The 22,259-nt window shown below is 36.2% G+C and overlaps 2 protein-coding genes across 3 annotated transcripts in view; one reads left to right on the plus strand and one right to left on the minus strand.

Annotated features, from left to right (window-relative positions):
- Window positions 1-22,259, minus strand: part of LOC150107050 (tRNA-splicing endonuclease subunit Sen34-like) — a 225,015-nt gene that overhangs the window by 31,520 nt on the left and 171,236 nt on the right. The gene's annotated exons all lie outside the window — the stretch shown is intronic.
- The window catches only part of LOC150107051 (uncharacterized), a 42,925-nt gene continuing 33,525 nt past the window's right edge, over window positions 12,860-22,259 (plus strand). Inside the window, exon 1 of the mRNA XM_090393414.1 lies at window positions 12,860-13,056. The gene's annotated coding sequence lies outside the window, so the exon portion shown is untranslated. The remainder of the gene's footprint in view (window positions 13,057-22,259) is intronic.

Below are 22,259 nucleotides of genomic sequence, written 5' to 3' on the forward strand. Positions count from 1 at the left end.
TCTAGCCAAGCATGCCAAAGGAAATTTCAAAAGATTCTTTTGTTATGTGGCAAGTAAGAGGAAGAATGACAACGGAAAATTAACCTTAATGAGTGATGATGGTCATGAGAACACAGAAGGGGATAAAATAGTTGAGCTACTGAGTGACCACTTTGCAACGGTATATCATCCCAGTGTGACAGACACTAATGTGGGACCAGAGGTGGATGAATTGGAGGTTCTTAGTATATTGCAGAATCTCAATGTAAATAAAGCTGCAGAATTAGATTGGATATCAGCTAGGGTTTTGTGAGAATGTGCAAGGGAAATGGCAATGCCTTTAACTAGGCTCTAAGTCTCAGCTCTGGTAGAATTCCAAGGGAGTATTTTTTAACTAAGTATTTTAAAGAAATTACGTCACTAAGATATACATTAAAATAAAATTTAATATACTTCAATATTTCGGCAACGTCACGTTGCCATTTTCAAGAAACTTAAGTACAAGACACGTGCACGCAGGCACAACAAACAGTAAATGAGGAAGAAGCAGGAAGCTATTATTTCTCCTAAAGTCCTGATGGTGCCCTCTAGTGGGCAATGTTGTTATTCTTGGGCAATTGGGTTGAAGGTCTTCTGATACAGGTTTCCCAAATTTGAGGAAGTTCTCATGCAGCCAAATTTGTTAAGGTTCAGATTGTTTCTTAGGGCTGAAGCTCATTCCATAAAAAGCCTTTCATACTTGTATTTACTACAGTGTACTATCGTGGCTTTCTTCCACCGTATTCTATGGCAGGTATCCAGTGAATGGTCAGCAAGACCAGAGTGGCTGTACTGGTGAAACCGGATGTAGTCCTTGTGTTCTGAAATTCTGATATTGGCTGTCCTGCCTGTTTGGCCAAAGTAGGACAGCTTACAGCTGCAAGGGACCTGGTATACACCAGGTAAGTCTGGGGGGGGGGGGGTCTTTAGTAGAGCGGATAAGGGATGCCAATTTTTTATATGGTCTGTAACAAGAAGTTAGGTCATGTTTATTTAGGATTTTTGTAATTTTTTCCAAGGTGCCTCAGATATAGGGTATGGTGATGGATTTAGAGTAATCCTTGTTGTGAGGGGGGGGGGGGTTGTGGTTTACTGGTTTCAATATTTTTTGGATTTTTTTTTGGGGGGGGGGGGGGTGTAGCCATTGGCTGAGAAAGTGTTGAGAATGTGGTTTAGTTCTGTGGTTAGGGCATTGTCATTTGAACAGATAAGTTTAGCCCTATTGGGTAGTGTCTTAATGACTCCATATTGTTGCGAGGAAGGGTGGTGGGATTGTTGGTGAATGTATTTATGTATTTGCCTGTATGGGTGGGTTTTCTATAGACTGAGAAAACCAAGGTTCCATCAGGCTGGTGAAGGACTAGTGTGTCTAAGAAAGGAAGGCAGTTGTTTTTTTCTTCTTCCAGGGTGAATTTGATTCTTGAGTGTTGGTTGTTTATATGTGTTAGGAAGGAGATGAGTGCGTTGGAGCCATGTGGCCAAATAGCGAACACATCATCAACATAGCGAAGCCAAATAGTTGGTTTTTGTGGGGTAGAGTTTAAGGCTTTCTCTTCAAAAGTCTCCATATAAAAGTTGGCCAAGGGTGGGGAGAGTGGAGAACCCATGGCTGTCCCCTCTATTTGTTTGCAGAATTTTCTTTGTCAAACAAAGCAGCCCGAGTTCATTGTGAACTGAAAAAGGGCTGTGATATCGGAAGGAAATTTAGCTTCGATCAGCTCTAAGGATTCTTTGAGTGGGATATTTGTGAATAAGGAGGAGACATCAAAACTGACCATTATGTCAGTGTGTTTGAGTGTAAGGTTTTCTATGCTGGCTTTGAAATGGGTTGAGTTTTTTTGTGTGTGAAGATGTGTTGCCAGTATAGTGTGAGAGAGCTTTGGCCAAATGTTTAGCTAGTTTGTATGTGGGGGAAATCAATGCCATCCACTATGGGACGTAAAGGCACAATTTCTTTATGTATTTTTGGGAGTCCATAAATATGGGGGGGAGAGGTATGGAGTTAAATGGTTTTAATTTGTTATTGATTTCCACAGGCCAAGAAGTGACCTTCTTAAGGAGCCTGTGGAGTTTTCTAATTTGTGAGTTGGTGGGATTGTATTCGATAGGGAGGTAAGTAGCCCGATCTAACAATAAGGCTTTTAGCTTACCTGTGTAATCCTTTTGGTTAAGCAATACTGTGGCGTTCCCTTTATCAGCTTTGGTGATTATTATTTTCTTGTTTTTCTTTAATTCCAGTAGAGCTTTAATTTCCTTATTAGGCATGTTGGCTTTTGGTAGTTTAGCTTTGGTCAGAACACAAGCTACATTCAGTCTGATATTGTTGGCGACGTGGTTTGGAAGGTGTCGTATCCTGCATTCAATTCTCATCATAATATCTTCAGCAGGTATTCTTCTGGGCACAATGGTGAAGTTGTGGCCACGTGCGAGAAAACAACAGTCAGAGACCTGTCTAAAATCTGGAAGAATGGATCAATCTCCGTGGGAACAAAGTTCAGGATTTTGGATTGGATAAAGTTGTTTTTCCAACAGCGATTTATGGATGTGGGACTTGGAAACTAAAGAAGTCAGATAAGAAACAGATATCTGCTTCTGAGATGTGGTATTACAGAAGGCTGTTGAGGATATCATATACTAAAAGGCATACAAATGAATGGGTGTTAGAAAAGATCAGAACAATTTTAAGGCTCCTTAAGGATACTAACAGAAGAAAATTAAAATATTTTGGACACATAGAAAGGATGGAAGGAGGACTTCTCAGAACAGTAAAAGGTAAAGTTCCTGGAAAAAGAGGCAGGGGTAGACCATCAATGAGATGGATGGATGGTGTGTGTGGAGTGGCTGATCTTCAGAGAGTTGAGGCTGCCAGAAAAGCAAACAACAGGACTACACGGTGAGGTCTGGTGTGACACATCACCGAGCATCGGAGTGACCATATGGCATCTGTAGATGCCCAGTGAACATAGTAGTATTAGTCCAAAAGTTCAATTTCCTTGCATTTGTTGTTAGTCCATTGTTCTTTTTGCAATCCTACATTCTTTCCTAATCTCCTTGTTTAAGTTCTTGTATTCAGGACATTTCTTTCTTTCCTCCATCATTTTCAGTATATATTATATACTGAATATACTATATATATTACTGAATATATTACATACAGAGGCTTATATATACTATATAAGCCTCTATATATTCACCTTTCATTAGTCCATTTTGATAAGGTTTCACTGACCTGACAGCTGTTTCGAACTATCTTATCTATTCTCTTATGGTTAGTTCTCTTCAAAGACCAGGCAGAAACCTTGAGAGGAAAAACTCTCATTCAGTACTAAGGAACTAAAAATGTCAGAGAAATATATTTTTCGTAAGCAAACTCTCAGTCGATGCATAAAAGTGATTACTAAAATAAAGAAACAACTGTCAAACCAGTGAAACCTTATCAAAATTAACTAATAAAAGGAAAATATATAGACGCTTGGGAGGCACCTATGCCTTTTAAGAAGTCTACACTAAGGCAACTCATGAATGCTGGGGAGCGTATTCCCATAAGCTCTATAACTGACTTTTATTACTTGACACCTCCAGGCAGTCCAAAGATTCATTAAGGGATGAGTTTTACAAACTTACCTTACAAAACTTATATAGTTTCCAAGTGTGGTTTTGATATAACGATGGATCTAATATCCATTTTGCTTTTGTAATGTGGTATTACCAAACTGAAGCCATTTGTCATTTATTTTAGTATTAGACATAGTTCCTGAAAAAAACCTTTAACGAATGGGTAAAATACTAATTTTTAATTACAGACTTATTTCTAGAACAATTGTCACTTTATTATTTTTAATATGTATCATATTAAATCATAAAAATCTGAAAGCACACCCCAACTCAACATCACCAGAGTTAAAGATCGGTACTATCAAGATAAAAACCTGAATGTCAAAGAAATGGAGCTAGCTGAGGAATTAGATAAGTACCAGATCGACTTAATAGAGGTGACTGAAACAAAAAAAGACAAAAACTGGCGAGATCTTTCTGAGCAATAAATACAAAATGTTATATTCAGGCAATGACAATCAAGGAAAACAAGGAGCAGCCATAGTATTCTACATTAAATACAAGGCTAATCTTCTTGAATGGAAGGCAGTCTCAAGTAGTGTGATGTGGGCAACTATCAGAATGGGGAACTGGATAATGAGACTTATTTGTGCTTATGGTCCCACAAAAGGCTCTACTAAGGTAGAAGTGGAGGAATTTTTTGATGCTTTAGAAAAAGCAACTGGCACAATGAAAAAGGAAAAGTTGGTCCTTGTTGGGGATCTAAATAGCAGAGTAGGAAGTAATTGTCAGACATACAAAAATGTTTTCGAAAAATTTGGAGAAAAGAGCAAAGCTAATAATAATGGCAAATACCTGTTGGATTTCTGCTCAAGACATGGACAGGTTATTACTAACACCATGTTCCAACATAAAAATGTGCACAAATTCATAGTTGAGCAGCTCTCAAATGTGAACTGTGGACTAAAATACATACAGATTATTAAAGAAAAAATGAAAGAGTTTGAGAACAGGAACCAAACCTTGGAGATTCAGTGGCAAGCCTTGAAGAAAACCCTGACTGATTCAGCCAGAGAAAGAGTGCTGTAAAAGGAGTTAGAGATGATAAAGGTGACATGAAAATGGGAGAAAAAGATATCCTTGAAGTGTGGAGTAATTACTTTGAAAAACTGCTAAATGAAAGAAGCAGTGATAGCACAGTGGTAAAAACACTCAACAGGCATGCAGTCAGGAATACATATCCATACTAGAAGTAGAAAAAGCCATCAAAGGCTTGAAATGTGGAAAGGCAGCAGGAGTAGATGATATTCGACCAGAAATGCTGAGGTATGGTGGTATAAAAGTCTTACAGTGGCTGCACTGCATAGTTCAGAATGCCTGGACAGAGGGACGAATTCCCAATGATTGGAGTAGAGCTCTCATAGTACCCATATATAAAAAAGGAAAAAAAAACTGAATGTGAGAATTACAGAGGTATTTCCCTACTGAGTGTTCCTGGCAAGATCTATGCAAGTATACTTGAGAAACAGTTGAGAAGAATTGTGGAAGAAAAGCTTGGTGAAGAACAAGCTGGATTGATTCAGGCCAAATAGAGGCTGTCAGGATCAGCTCTTCACTTTACGACAAATAGTCGAGAAAGCATGGGAATATAACAAAGATCTGTATTTAAGTTTTGTCGATTTGGAAAAGGCATATGACAAGGTGCCAAGAGAGAAGCTATTCAATATGCTGCAGTTGTATGATGTAAGTGGATCATTATATCAAGCAATACTTAGTCTTTATTTGAGTTGCAAGTCAGCAGTTAGAATTGAAAGAAGTACAGGAAGATGGTTTAATGTAATAGGTAGAATCGTTGAAAATATCAGCTGCATTGTGAATGGAGAACCTATAGAACAAGTAAAACATTTCAGCTACTTAGGCACGATTTTTAGTGAAGATGGTAAATTAAATATGGAAATAGACAACAGAATCAATAAAGCTGGTATGGTAGGTGGTCAATTGAATAAATTCATGTGGAATAAGAGAGAAATTAGTCGGAACACTAAATTAGCTATTACAATACATTGTTCAAACCAGTTTTAACTTATGGATCTGAGAGCTGGGTCAGAAGTAAAACACTTGACCAAAGACTAGAGACTGCAGATATGAGTCCTGAGAAAGATTAGAGGCATCAGATGGCATCAATGGTAATACCATATCAAAAATGAGGATATTAGGAAAGAACTTGACATTGTCAACATCCAGGAATGCATTAGCAGAGCTAATCTCAGGTGGTATGGTCATTTAAACAGAATGAGCAAGGGAAGATTAGCAAAACAAGTGTTCTCTGCCAGGTTGGCAGGAAAACGGCCCAGAGTAAGACCAAGATGTAAGTGGATTGATACAGTACAAAGTGTCTTAGACGATAGAAATATAAGATCTGATAACGCTGGAGTTTTGACAGGTAACAGACTGATTTGGAGGAAAATTGTAGATAGGAAGTTAGTAATGATGTAATTTTTTCATGTAGTACTATCATATCCTGTACACCCCTAGGGTAAATGTCAGGAATTTGAAGATGATGATATGCATCATATTGTTCTTGATTAAAATATTTAGCAGGTAATGGTTCATTACCACAATTCCTTTCAAATAACATTTTATGAAAATTTTCATGAATTGTATGAGTTCGGCAAAAGAAAAAAAAATTAAAATATTTAAAAAAAATAAGAGCTATGATGCGTATGCAGATTTTTGACCAAAATTAAAATATGATAACTAATACTGGGCTTAATAGGTACTAAAGTAGGTACTTGTATATATTTTTTATTTTTGTGCAGTGGTTCCTACATGTTCCATTTTAGTTATATAATAGTTGATCTTTACTACTTACTGTATTTTTTTGTTCTTCCTAAACCAGAAGAAGCCACTAGAATATGTGGTGAAACGTGTTGGTTTAACTATCTATATAGGTTCCCTCCCTTGATGAGTCTTTGGACTTCTCGGAGGTGTGACGTAATAATAATAATAATATTATTATGACCTATTAAACAAGCAGTGATGACAGCACAGTGGTAAAAAACACTGACCAGGCATGCAGTCAGGAATACATATCCATACTAGAAGTAGAAAAAGCCATCAAAGGCTTGAAATGTGGAAAGGCAGCAGGAGTAGATGATATTCGACCAGAAATGCTGAAGTATGGTGGTATAAGAGTCTTACAGTGGCTGCGCTGCATAGTTCAGAAAGCCTGGACAGAGGGACGAATTCCCGATGACTGGAGTAGAGCTCTCATAGCACCCATATATAAAAAGGGAAATAAAACTGCATGTGAGAATTACAGAGGTATTTCCCTACTGAGTTGTCGTGATGTTCTATTATCATGTTGTTGGTCTAATCCGCCATCTTGTTACAAGTCACTTTCATAAAATAAAACAACTAATTGTAAATTGATCACTAATCTAAGGGTAGAGAAATTTCTATTATACTGCGCCACTCTATCCTTAGATAAGTCTACATGAAATAGTAGGATCAATTCAAAGTTATTTAGCAGTCTTTTCATTCAATCAGGCCGAAGTATTTATTTTCTTTCTGGGATTCCCACTAGATTCGAATTTTTGTGAACGGTGCAGTAAAAAGAAATTCAGGCAAATACAATAGTTAGATTAACAAATGAAACATTTAATATAGGTCATATAACACATACATAAATTTTTCTTCTAATTTCCTTATACTAGAAACAAGTCAAACATTAAGTTTAGATAATCACAATAGGACAATCTTCCAAGTTTTTACATGTACTTTCTCAGCTTCTGGGTTACAAAGTTTCTACACTTAATTAAATAAACAGAACATCCAATCTAGTCAGTTTTCACACAATTCTCAGTCATGCTATAAGTTCAAAATATCACAGGCACAAATAGCTGAAAATATCTTTCAAACAATTCTTATCTCCAACTCTCATTCACAAAGAGTTTCCACAGTTAAAGTAGCGTTAAGCATAGCGTAATTAACACACAATTCTTCAAGCATTGAAATAATACACTATGATAAACCTTACCGGAAATAGTTCCTAGTACATCATTTATGTTGTGAGCAAACTTTTGGAATTTATTTATCTTACTTAATAAAAAACACATCAACAAGACTTATCCACAGTTATACTTAAAGCACTATCAATCGCATTCAGAATGCCAGACATCAATTATTGGGTACTTCAACTATCGTCGTTACCACTCATAAACTAATTAAAACACTGAGGTTCTTTTTAGGGCAAATCGGAAATAAGCCACAATTCTAGAATAGCCAGGTTCATTCAGAATTCTTCCTTAAACGTCCAGCTTTTTATTTTATCTGATTGTAGCATTAATTTCCTTTTTATTATTACTGCTGATTACACTTCCAGCTAACTATAAAATTCGTTTCGTCCTTGCTCACTATAAAAAAATATCCACTTAACTCCTACCCTTAAGAACCTTTTATTTACTTCTACTTCTCTAGTTTATCCCCTTGCTACCTTTTACTTCCAAAATTCCGTTCCGACTCCCTTTACTTCGTATACATTTTTGTTTTCTTTTCTTTCGTCCATGCTCTGTTCTACTCGCACTCGTTTATTTCACGCGTCTCTATGACAACCGATAAACGTAAACATTCTCGCGAATGTTACATTAGGCTATACTACTACATTGAGTTATTACATAACGTTAAGCTTTCACAAAACAGGAATAATTGGAATATTTGCTTTTCAATAAATGCGTAGTTAAATTGCAAATATGAGTTCTTACAATATTGACATAACAATAAATAACACAGCTTAATATTTAATACAGAACCTCATTATCATTAACACTTTCCTTAGATTAAATAATTAAATATTTGATATAATTAAGGCAGTTATATGATATCAAATTATAATTTATGTTATTTACATTAAATAATATTTACAAATGTAGTTCTTGTGATGGAAAATCATGTTGGATTCTGAATCAAACAACATTTATTCTAATTTCTACATAATCAGAATCCAACAGAGTGTTCCTGGCAAGATCTATGCAAGTATACTTGAGAAACGGTTGAGAAGAATTGTGGAAGAAAAGCTTGGTGAAGAACAAGCTGGATTCAGGCCAAATAGAGGCTGTCAGAATCAGATCTTCACTTTATGACAAATAGTCGAGAAAGCATGAGAGTATAACAAAGATCGGTATTTAAGTTTTGTTGATCTGGAAAAGGCATATGACAAGGTGCCAAGAGAGAAGCTATTCAATACGCTAGAGTTATATGGTGTCAATGGGGCATTATATCAAGCAATACTTAGTCTTTGAGTTGTAAGTCAGCAGTTAGAATTGAAGGAAGTATATGAAGATGGTTTAATGTTAAATCTGGTGTGAGACAAGGATGTACATTATCCCCTCTGTTATTCATTATCTATATGGATCACATTATGAAGGAAAGTGGTATTAAACATGATATCAAAATTGGAAATGTTAATGTCAGCTCTTTGCTTTATGCGAATGATGTTATACTTCTAAATAAATCTGCTACAAGTCTGCAAGATTCTCTAACTAAATTGAATAGCTGTTGTAATAGATATGGTATGAAGGTCAGCAATAAAAAGACAAAGACAATGAAAATAGGCAGAATAATTGAAAATGTCAACTGTGTTGTGAATGGAGAACCTGTAGAACAAGTAAAACATTTCAGCTATTTAGGCGTGATTTTTACTGAAGATGGTAAATTAAATATAGAAATAGACAACAGAATCAGCAAAGCTGGTATGGTGGGAAGTCAATTGAATAAGAGAGAAATTAGTCGGAACACTAAATTAGCTGTGTACAAGACAGTGTTCAAACCAGTTTTAACTTATGGATCTGAGAGCTGGGTTAGAAGTAAAACACTTGATCAAAGACTAGAGACCGCAGATATGAGAGTCCTGAGAAAGATTATAGGCATGAACAGATGGCATCAATGGCAATATCATATTAAAAACGAGGATATTAGGAAAGAACTTGACATTGTCAGCATCCAGGAATGCGTTAGCAGAGCTAATCTCAGGTGGTATGGTCACTTAAACAGAATGGGAGAGGAAAGATTAGCAAAACAAGTGTTCTCTGCCAGGTTGGCAGCAAAACGACCCATAGGAAGACCAAGATATAGGTGGATTGATACGGTACAAAATGCTTTAGACGATAGAAATATAAGATCTGATAATGTTGGAGTCTTGACAAGTAACAGACTGATTTGGAGGAAAATTGTAGACAGGAAATTAATAATGATGTAATTTTTTTCATGTAGTACTATCATATCCTGTACACCCCTGGAGGGTACATGGCAGGAATTTGATGATGATGATTATATTAAATCCACCGTTAGTTATCATTTGTTAAAATAAGAGCTAACTGAAAGTTTTTATTTTTCACCTGGATATAAATTAAATTAAAGATGGCAAGAAATTATATTCTTGTTTAATCATTTATCCAAGTGTAAGCAAACAAACAAACAAATATAATAAGATATATATATATATATATATATATATATATCTTCTTCTTTCTAGCGTTTTTATCCTGCAGGTGCAGGGTCCACTATTACATGCTGTGAATTTCACAACATGTAATAGCAGACTTGAGTTTCTGGGTGAAACCTACTGCCTCCATACGATACCGGATAACTCACCTTTAAATGTTAAAGATACCAAGCTATTTTAAACCTGGTTTTACTCCATTTCCCAAGTAAGCAAACAGACAAACAAGTCAAGTTTGCACCTGCAAGTGTTGCAAGTCTAGCTGACCCTGCACGTAGTGCAAGACCAAGGCAACTCATGGTAAAAGTAGAATAAGCTCTGATCACTAATCTTAATATTTAGATCAGAGATTATTCTACTTTTACCATGAGTTGCCTTGGTCTTGCACTACGTGCAGGGTCAGCTAGACTTGCAACACTTGCAGGTGCAAACTTGACTTGTTTGTCTGTTTGCTTACTTGGGAAATGGAGTAAAAACCAGGTTTAAAATAGCTTGGTATCTTTAACATTTATTATACCCAAGGTAAAATATTTTCTAAACTCACCTTTAGGCAAAAGAAAGAGACCAGATAATATGTGTGTGTGTGTGTGTGTGTGAAATAGGGTACATTTTCAGTACTTTGCCTGGGTACATTTAACTGGGTTGTTGGTGTGATCAGTATATAAGCAGAGTTCATGAGCAGATTATCAAAAGTGAACCTTAACATGACATCTTTTAATATAATTAATATATATATATATATATATTTTTTTTTAAGAATTGAATGACATAAACTGAAAGAAAATGAAAAAAGGTTTAATAGTGTCACCCAACTAGTTTTGGCTTTTTATGCCTTCTTCAGGTGTTTTTATAAAAAAAGAAAAAAACATTAAACATTGAAGATAAAAAACTGAACAGCACAGTTAAGTCACTATACATATTTAACTTGAAAATGTTGTAGTTAACGTATTCAAAGCTGTACCTTTGTTGGCCACATTGTTGGGTGAGAACGTGCGTATAGCATCTTGTGAGCGCCAGTATTTGATCACAGCAGAATGACAGTCTCGGGGAGGGGGGGGGGTATTAGCTTAAATTATTATTTAAATGTACAGGGTTGAGGATGATTTCTCTATATCCTACAATTTTTCTCTCCAATTCGTCATGGCAATGGAAAATGTTAGATCTATCCCAAAGGATTGTATGACTATAGGATAGAATCATCAGAATCAACCAAAAAAAGGATATGGCTGGATAAAGCACTGGCACATGTTCTCTTGTAATCGGGGTCCCTCCTGTGCTCCTACAAACACAATTCAATAGACTTGTCCGTCTGGCCAAAGTAAGGAATGTCGCAGTCACACTGGGATATTTTAGATTGTGATGGCTAGGCTTTGGACAGCTCACTAGAGAGCGGATCTTAGGAAGCGGAGTAAATAAAGTTCAAAATGTTATATTTTTTGAGAACCTTGGCTAATTTTTGAGAGACTGAGCTTATGTATGGTATAGATATATTGTCTTTAACATTATTCATTTCTTCAATATGGTGACTAGGAGGATTAAAAGATATTTTTTTGAGAATAACCATTCAGTCTGAAAGTAGATCTTAGAAAATTGATTTCTTTACGAAGTTCATCTGGGTCATCAAGAAGAGAGCGAGCTCTATGTCCCAAAGTAGAAATAATTCCAAGTTTCTGAGGAGGGAAAATTTTTTCGGCCGATTCTGATGATGAAAACCCATAGTCATACAATCCTTTGGGATAGATCTAACAACATTTTCCGTGACGAATTGGAGAGAAAAATTGTGGAATCTACAGAAATCATCCTCAACCCTGTATATTTAAATAATAATTTAAGCTACAACCTCCCAGATGATCAAATACTGGCGCTCACGAGATGCTATACGCACGCACTCACCCAACAATGTGGCCAACGAAGGTACAGCTTTGAATACGTTAACTACAATGTTTTCACGTTAAATATGTATAGTGACTTTCCTGTGCTTTTTTTTTTATCTTCAATGTTTAATGTTTTTTCTTTTTTTTATAAAAACACCTGGAGAAGGCTGTAAAAAGCCGAAACTAGTCGTGTGATACTATTAAACCTTTTTCCTTTTCTCTCGGTTTATGTCATTCAATTCTTTTAAAAAATATGTTTAACGAGTAAATGAACCTCCATGCATATATATATATATATATATATATATATATAAATGTGAAATAAGGTACATTTTCAGTATGCCCGGATACATTTAACTGGGTATAATCAGTTTTTAAGCAGAGCTCATGAGCAGATTATCAAAAGTATTGAGAATTCTCAGCTCTACTAGTTTTCAAAAACCTTAAGTTATATGACATCTTTTAATATAATTATACCAAACAAAAAACTGCTTTGTAGTAATCTGTCTAGTGCTGTGCTAATTTATTTTACCAGCGGATGTTAAAGCCATACAACAAAATCCAAGCTGAAAATTAGAAAAGCATACTAATCTGTTTTACGACGTCAACTTGATTAATTCCAAAGAAACAAATTTCAAACAACGTAAAAAGACTTATCTTCTAAAAGCAAAAAATACATTTCAAACAATGCAAAAGGACCCGACTTACAAAATTCCGACTAGTATATATATATATAAATAAATCTTTAACAAACACGACTTAAATATAGTTAACCCAACCACACACACGCAATTTCTTGAAGTAACTATGGTGGTAAGCGCGTACCAATTGATGAAACATCCAATAGAGGGCTCTATGCATGCTACGTCATTGGTTAGAACAGTACACTCTCGTAATTCAAACGTTTGGAGCGAATTTTGACTACAGATGTCTGCAGAGATGATGTTGATGTGTTATATGCATTGTCTTTTAGTTGTTATTTTACAAACTTTTTAGTATTTAATTAATGAAGTGAATATATATATTTTTATCCATAATTATATTTTAAAAATAGTCAGAAATATTGAACGTTCTCCTTTTATACTTCAGAATATATACTGCATATAACAGGTAAATCTTAACACACAAAATTGTTTTTTTTTTAACCATGTTTCAATATACGAAGAATCATCAAATTCTTTTCAAATATTTTTGGAGCAAAATTTATTTTGCTACTAGAAAAAAATTTCCAATGGAAAAAAATAATTAACAATTTGATGGTATTGAACACTAGTTATTTGCACTGGCAAATTTTGCGCCATACTGAATAATTTGTTTTCCAAAGTGGCGCGGGGGGGGATGCAATTTATAAGAATAAGTAATGGGCGAAATTGATCTATACGAAAACTAACTCGTGATGGTGATTGGTTTCGCCTTAGTGCAATTTCGTTATGAAATAATTACATTAAGTATATTAGTTTTTAAGGTTTTCCTCAGTACCAATTAAGATTACTGACTGTGAATGGTGTTTATTACGTTAGGTGTCAATGTATCAAAACTCATTCGGTCGAAAATCATTCCACCATAAATACGAGTCATTACTAGTTTTTTTTTTCTTAAAAAAAAAAATGTACTATTTATCCTAGTAGACCTATGATTTCAGCTATTGATTGCTCCATGGCTACAGATCGTACTATTTTGGACCAGTTGTCTCCACTTCACTTTTCCTCTCACGTGCTTTGACAATAGAAATCTCACATCTTTCTGAATCTTAACATTTTTGTAATACTATTAGTAACTATTTTTGATTTTGATGCTATCCATCTTTTCTTGTTACTTTTGTTTTAATTACATTATTCCAGGTATCTACCTGATATACTCTGAGCTTATTGCATGATATCCTTTCTGTGGCTCTTTGGATTGTGCTTATTCCATGTGGTAGTGTTGGGAGGATGCGACTATTAAATATTATAAGGCATTGATACATCCACATCTGGATCACTGTGCTCAGGTCTGGTTGCTTGGATTCCTTGGTGAGAGGAAGTGGTGGAAAAGATTCAAAGGAGAGTGACCAAGTTGGTGAGTGGTGTAAGGAATGCTCTCTACATTGGTAGATTGTGAGTTTGTGGATTACAGAGGTTATTTGATAGGTGGAGAAGAGGAGATATGATAGAAACATGTTTAAATTGCTAAAAGGTTTTTATAAGATTGATACAGGGTAAATATTTCAGCAGTGGGATAGTGGTGGAAGAACAAGAGATCATCCCTGGAAATTAAGTAAGAGTGTAGTTAACAAGGGTGTGAGGACTAGATTTTTTTGCTTGAAGAGTGGTGAATGAATGGAATGCATTGCTCACTCAGTTGTGAAGTGCTTTGTCTATAAATGAGTTCAAGAAGAGGTATGATAGTTTGGGTCTTTTGCAATGAGTTCTGTCTCCATGAAGATACCTGTATAATAATAATATAGTATTATTTTTACAAGCATTTTAATTTGTAATTGTTGTCCAAATACAGTTGTAAGGAGATCAAAGTAGCTCTTTTCCCTCCTTCATTGTTCAAATAGATATTTTTGTCACTTTCTTGGATGATACTTTCTAGAGCGGAGAGAGTGAATCTTCCTTGTTTGTCCAGATAACGTCATCAACTTCCTGATATGTATTTTCAGGAGATTGATAATGGAGATAAAATTTTTCTCCAAATTAGTTGTCAGAACTCCAATATTGTCATTCTAACATTTCAGTTCCAGACATTCTGAAGGGTTATGGGATATTGAGGAATCATCAGCCATGTTTGTAATTTCTCTACCTATATTAATGTGCCCACTTGATTTATTTTTTAATTTGAGGAAATTATTGGGGATTACTAAAAATAGGTCACTCATGACCTATTTTTATTCTTTGAGGCCAGTGTGGCATGTGTTCTTATAATAAGTAAACCAGCCATAAAAATACATGCAATTTACAGATGTACACTGACCTCATACCATTGGATGATTTGGCCATAAGTGCAAAACAAAAAAAAAAAAAAAACTCTTGGTGTATTATTTTCTTGACCTCCAGTCACAACTCATTGTGGAAGGTCAATACTAGTCAGCACAAAGTCTATCATACTGCTCCTCAAACTCATCTGCTTTTTGCAGTTTTACCATCTCAGGCATTGCATTCCATGCTTCTGCCACTCTCAATGCAAAAACTTACTTTTTACCCTTTTACTCACTACTTCCTTTTGTATTAATCCTTCAAGGAATATGTTATGTGATACTAGAACCTATAGAATTCTTTAAGCAATGTGAATAATTGCTGTAATAAATTTGATCTGAACATCAGCAGCAAGTGCATTGAAAATATCAACTGCATCCTGAATAGGAAAACTACAGAACAAGTAAAACATTTCAGCTGTTTAGGTGCAATTTTTAATGAAGACGGCAAATAAGATATGGAAATAGACAACAGATTTGAGCAAAGCTGGTATTGTAGTTGACTACATCAATTTATACAGAATAAGAGAGAAATTATATTATAATAGAGAATTCATATTCTCATTTTAATCCTTAACCTAATTAGCATAAGATGATGAAGTTTGCTTGTGCTAATTTTAGAAACAACTCATGATAATCTAATTAGTAGGATTAATTGTTTTCATTATGGCTTTGTCATATTGTCAGAGCACAGTTCAATAACAAGTTATCATCAAGCTCACCACCATTTAAAGACTATAGTGCAAATAGCATGGTAAAGAATTATGCTTCCTGTAAATTAAAAATGCAAGTGAGAAATAGCAACCTGTGTTACTCACCTTAGGCTTTAATCACAGTGGAAGTAGTGACTTGGAAATAGGTGATTTTTAACCTGATATACACATGAAAGGTTGCAAGACCTATTGCACATCAGTGCATGTATGGGCAAGAGGATAATAAGAACCGAGTAATATTGTGTGTTTCTTGAACAGCTGAAGGTTGTAGTCTTTGATATCAAGTGATGGAAGATCTTCTAAAGAACAAAGGTAGACGAAATAAAAAGAGGAAAAGAAGTTGGTTTGATAATCCTTGCCTCTCTGGTTGAATCAATCCGTGCTTTCTTCAGGATTTATGAATTCACTATAGTGGTGCATCTCAGTCTACCACAGAGTTCTGATTTTTCTATCCTTGCCTCTCTGGTTGAATCAATCTTCATTTCATTGCAATTATATTTTGTTTGACTATGATTTTTGTATGATCTGTGTTGATCCATGAGAGAAAGAACTTTCAGTTATCCAGTCTTTCTTTTTTACTACTCTATCAGGACACAAAGTATTGGCGTATTTCATGAATGGGACAAATTAAAATCTGTCTTCATAGACAGATTTGAATTTGTTCCATGATTCATCATTCTTGATAAGTGATCTATCTTGATTCAGATCTTGACTTGGGTTTTTTTTTAACTTTCCTAGATCAAACCTTTTTTGTTGATGTTTCTTAAGTATAACTTTCAGTCTAAATTTTAACTCTGTCACCAGTAGATCATGATCAGAAGCAATATCGACACTAGGGTGAAACTTTGAAATCATTGATTAATTAGCAAGTAATCAATTTGGTTTCTAACACTATTTGTATTATTATCCTGTGGTGATTGCCAAGTATATATTATTATTATTCAGGCCTCCATGGAGTCAAAAGACTCATCGCGGGAGGTCCCTCTTAGGAAACACAAAGTCTATCATACCACTCCTTAAACTCATTGATAGGTCTCACTCTCACCACTCTATCAGGCAATGCATTCCATGGTTCAACCACCCTCCATGCAAAGAAACCACTCCTACCCCTCTTTCTCACAGTTTCCTTTCGTAACTTACAGGGATGGCCCCTTGTCATGACTCCTTCCCGTTGTTCAACCAAGCGAAAGAACTCCCCAGTGTCAACCCTGTAACCACCTCTCACCAGTTTAAAAGTCTCAATCATATCACCACTCCTTCTTCTATCCACCAAACTCTGCAGTCCACATTCCCTCAGCCGATCCTCATAATTAACATTGTACAGTTCTGAAACCATCTTTGTTCCCTTTCCACAGTCAATTTACCTCCTTCAAATCCTAGGGACCAAATCTGAGAACAATAGTGTAAGTGTGGTCTGATCGGGGTCTTATACAACGGAATGATAACTCTTTTATCTCTGCAGGTCAGCATCCTTCTCATTATTGCAGCAATCCTCTATGTTACCTTCACCACCTTCGCAATGTGTGCCCTGAATTTCAGGTTTCTATCAATCATCAACCCCAGATCTCTTATCTCCCCTACTTCCTAAAGTATAGCTCCTCCAATAGAGTATGCAGCGTCGCATCGATGTGTCCCAAACCTCAAGACCTTACATTTTGCTGCATTAAACTGACACCCCCACTCCCCAGTCATTCGCCCATCTGTCTAGCTTATTCATATCCTCTTGCAGGGCTACCACATCTGCACTATTACTAATAACCCTTCCCAGTTTCACATCATCTACAAACAACTGAATATCCCCCTGCAATCCACTGACAATGTCATTGATATAAAGGTTAAACAATATAGGTCCCAGTACTGAGCCCTGTGGGACCCCACTTGTAACCCTCTGCCTCCTTGAAACTGCCCTACCATACACAACTCTCTGATACCTATTGGACAGCCAATCCTGAATCCAGTTGACCAACCTGACATCCAAACCGATGTGCTGCAACTTAAATATCAGTTTATCATGTGGCACCCTGTCAAATACCTTCGCTAAGTCCAAGAAAATAGCAGTATACGCTTTTCTCTCATCTATTGCTTTTTTAACTTTATTATAAAAGGCTAGCATATTACTAAAAACAAGAGCACCCCTTAACAAATCCATGTTGACACTCACAGATAACATTACTCTCATCTGTCCAATGCTGTATACACTCCTTCACTAATTTCTCCAAGATCTTAACAACTACTGATGTCACACAAACTGGCCTATAATTACACATTTCTGTCTGCTACTGCCCTTATGCAATAGCACTATCTTACTTTCCCTCCATTCCCTGGACACCTTTCCTGTAGCCAGACTTCCATTGAAAAGCCAGGTCAAAGGAGCTGTCAGTTCTTTAGCACATTCTCTCAAAACTGGTGGTGAAATACCATCCACTCCCACAGCTTTACTGACATCCAGGGTACTCAGTATTTGGAACACACTTTCCTTCTGCACCTCTAAATCTTGAACCTATCCTATCCCTCTAGTATTAAAATTTACTCCTCTAGGATGAAATACTCCAGTAAAGTGTTCATAATAATTCCGCTATGTCCTCTGAATCAGTCATACTATTCCCATTTTTATAACACAATCATTTCTCCTCCTACTGGCAACATAATTAAAAAATTCCCTAAGATTTTCTTTGGATCTTAGGGCCAATCTCTTCTCATATTCCAGTTTCGCCTTCCTTACCATACCAGTCACTCTCCTGGCCTGAGTCTTATATTCTTCATGCATCTGCTCTTCACCTGTTTCCTTATATCTCTTCCATAGCTGCTTCTTCACATGCAGTTCCTGTTTAATATTGTTTGTCATCCACCTTATTCCAAATTGTGTCCTCTTCTTCACTTGTGGAATACAGTTTACTATTGCTGCTAACAAATATTCCTTCACAATTTCCCAAGTACTAATGATATCCTAGGCTTCTAATTCCTTCCTCCATGAAACTTCTTCCAAGTTGATGTCTAAGACTATTATAAATCATCTGCGTTATAATTCCACACATACATTCCCATCTCTATATAGCCTTTAGGGTGTTAGCTTAAACCATGTGTTTGTGATTATTAGTTCCTTTTCTTGGCAGAAATGAATAAGATGATCTCCTCTCTCATTTCTTGTTCTCAGTCTGCCAATTATATCCACTTCTATCTTTCCCAACTTTAGTATAAATCACCCACAACAATGTTAATATCATGTTTCTTTGTATTTTTCATTAGATTTTTAATTGATCATAAAATTCTTTGATCTTGGTATTATTCTTGTCAGCAGTAGTGGCATAGACCTGTATAAGATTGATATCTAGTGTTAACCTTTCAGCTTTAATAACATCATCCTATCTGAGTAGTGGATGAAGGTCAACAGTGACTTATTGGCATCTTTGTTTAATATTATTCAAACTCCGTTTTGATGATTGTTTTCAATATTTCCAGATTGGTACATTGTCATGTCATTAACTTGAGTTTCACCTGATCCTGGCCACCTAACTTCACTCATTCCTAAAATTCCAATTCTAAGTCTTTTCATTTCCTGGATAGCGTTTCTTAGCTCACCTGCTTCATACAGGATCCTGACATTCCTGGTTTTAGTGGACACACCATTTTGAGCCCGGAGATTCTTCGCACCTCCTGTCCTATTTAAGGGATGCCGGGAACTTGGTGCCATTTGTATAGATATGCTCGCCAATGTGGTTAGTCTGGAGAGAACAGAGCAGTAGTTTGTCCATTTGCTTTCTACTCAGCAGTATTACAGATGTAAAACTGTATTGCCATCTGCAATTTTCTAATCACAAGCTTTACTGTTGTCATTAGATTTCAACCTTGTGTCAGTACAGAGAAAGCTACTTCCTTTTATCAGAGGATTGAATCCTTCAATTTTCCTTGTAACCCTAGGTAAGGGTCCTAACCAGGTACTGGCAGCTGAGCCCATGATGTTTATAGATGTCTGTTCCTGTGAAGATTCTTCTGCACATTTCACCATTTGGATACGAATCCTCATCTGCTAATTTGTTCATTGTTTTTCATAGACTTCTGTTAGCATCCTTGTAGGGAGTGTACCCTATAGAACAGTGGTTCCCAACCTTTTTGTTTCCTAGAGCACATTTTAAAATACCGGTATGGTGACGGGCACCATCTGTTTTTTCAATTTTACTTGAAATTTTACTTTTATTTGATTCACTCATTTTAGGACTAAAAATCAAAATATTTCAAAAATTTAAGTACAAGACACCATTAAAGTTATGCGTATATAACTAGCAACAGATAATGAACAACTTCGAATGCACGTCTACTTTACATTGCATGGGTTTAATACTTGTCATGTGTCATTAACGCATATGTTATATAGAATGCCATGAATTGTTGCGTGATGTGCATGTGATTATTTCAAACTATATGGCACACGGTTGAACAGCGGCGGGCACACACAAATTGGTTGACAGGCATCATGGTGCCTGCAGGCATAGGGTTGGGAACGCCTGCTATAGAAGGTCCCAGGAAGCACGACAAGTACACGGACCTGCCTCACTCCCCAACTAAGGGATATCAGTAATAAATGTAGGAGAACAGAGCAGTAGTTTGTCCATTTGCTTTCTACTCAGCAGTATTACAGATGTAAAACTGTATTGTCATCTGCAATTTTCTAATCACAAGCTTTACTGTTGTCATGAGATTTCAACCTTGTGTCAGTACTGAGAAAGCTACTTACCTTTTTCAGAGTGTTGGATCCTTCAATTTTCCTTGTAACCCTAGGTAACGGCCCTAACCAAGTACTGGCAGCCGAAGCCAGCTGAGCCCAGGTTGTTTATAGTTGTCTGTTTCTCTTAAGATTCTTCTGCACATTTCACCATTTGGATATGAATCCTCTTCTGCTAATTTGTTCACTGTTTTTCATAGACTTCCGTTAGCATCCTTGTAGGGAGTATACCTTATAGAAGGTCCCAGAGATCACGACTGGTACATGGACTTGCCTTACTCCTCAACTAAGGGATATCAGTAATAAATGTAACTCTCAACAAACCTGGTGCCCTAGTAAGTGTTTTCTATGGAAACTAATCAAAAAGCCATAGCTGTGGGAGTGAATCTTATAAGTAGTCACCCCCCCACACACACACACTCTCTCAGTTTTGGACATTTTGATGTTTCTATATCTATTTAAGTTAGGATGTATTTTAGAGCTAATGCTAATTCTTAATAGGCTTAGATTTGTATACAAGCCTGTTTCCATCATGGTTTTATTCCATATTACCATCCACCTAGCTACTTGAATTCCAGCATGGATGACTTTTCAGTGAGTAGCATCTCTGCAATGCAATGAACAGGTTATGAGTTTAACAAGAATGCATGTTCCTGATGGTTTTTAGGCAGTAGATAATATGTTAGAGATCACCATGCTGCATATTACAAAAGCCTGAAATAGTTAAATGAGTTAGTGTTTGGTGAGGGGGGTAGTTTATTATTATTATTTTATGGCATCTCCATGGAGTATGGAGACACTCATCATGGGAGATCCAAATTAGCTATTATACACAGAAATCCTATTCTGTCTCTTCTTGAATCCATCACCAATGTGGTTAGTCTGGAGAGAACAGAGCAGTAGTAGTTTGTCCATTTACTTTCTACTTGGCAGTATTACAGATGTAAAACTGTATTGCCATCTGCAATTTTCTAATCATGCTCGTTGGGATATCAAGGAGAGATAGGATGGAGCCAAAAATCTGGTCCACACACATGTACCAACCACACTCTTACACAATAGATGTCCACAAATGACCCTGGGTTCTCTGACTATTTGTCATATATTGAAAATTTTCACTTACATAAATTTTACAAAACTCTTTTAATATCTTAAATGTTTCTATCATGTACCCTCTTTTCCACCTATCAACTAAACTTTTTAACCCACAAGCCTTCAACCTATCCTCACAGGGAGTAGTATTCCAGATCTGTCACCATACTGGTCACTCGTCTCTAAATCCTCTCTACCTTCCTAGTCCCAAGAAACCCAGGTGACAAAATCTGTGCAAAGTAGTCAAGATGTGGCCAAATGATAGTCTTATAAAGAGGGATAATAAATAACTTCACTATCTTTACTTGTTAGCATGTTTTTCAACATCTAAGTAATCATTTGACCTATTTTCCTGACTTTTGTAGTATGCCCTCTGAACTTCAGCTGTTTGTCAACCATTATCCCCAAGTCCCTAACCTCATCAGTTTTCTGTAATCCAGTGCGATCAATATGATACACCATATGCAACCTTTTCAACCCGAAGTGCATAACCTTACGTTTTGCAACATTAAATTGACAATCATCCTTTGCCCACAATGCCAGCGTATTTAAATCAACCTGCATGATATCTACATCACCTTCATTATCTATTTCTCTTCCTGGTTTTTTGCATCATCATCAACAAACTATTGAATATCTCCTCTTAAATCTTTCACTGTGTCTTCAATGTACAAATTAAAGAGTAGTGGCTCTAGTACCGAACCCTTAGGTACTCCACCATATACTACTCTCTGGTGTCTGTCCATCAGCCACTCCACTCCCCCAACCCTATCCGTGCTACTAGCCTTATATCCATTCCCATTTGCTCCAGTTTTTGTAATAGTTTTCCATG

This window comes from Typopeltis vanoorti, chromosome 5, assembly GCF_054136105.1.
Source record: "Typopeltis vanoorti isolate ZY-2024b chromosome 5, IOZ_Tvanoo_1.0, whole genome shotgun sequence".
NCBI lineage: Eukaryota > Metazoa > Arthropoda > Arachnida > Uropygi > Thelyphonidae > Typopeltis > Typopeltis vanoorti.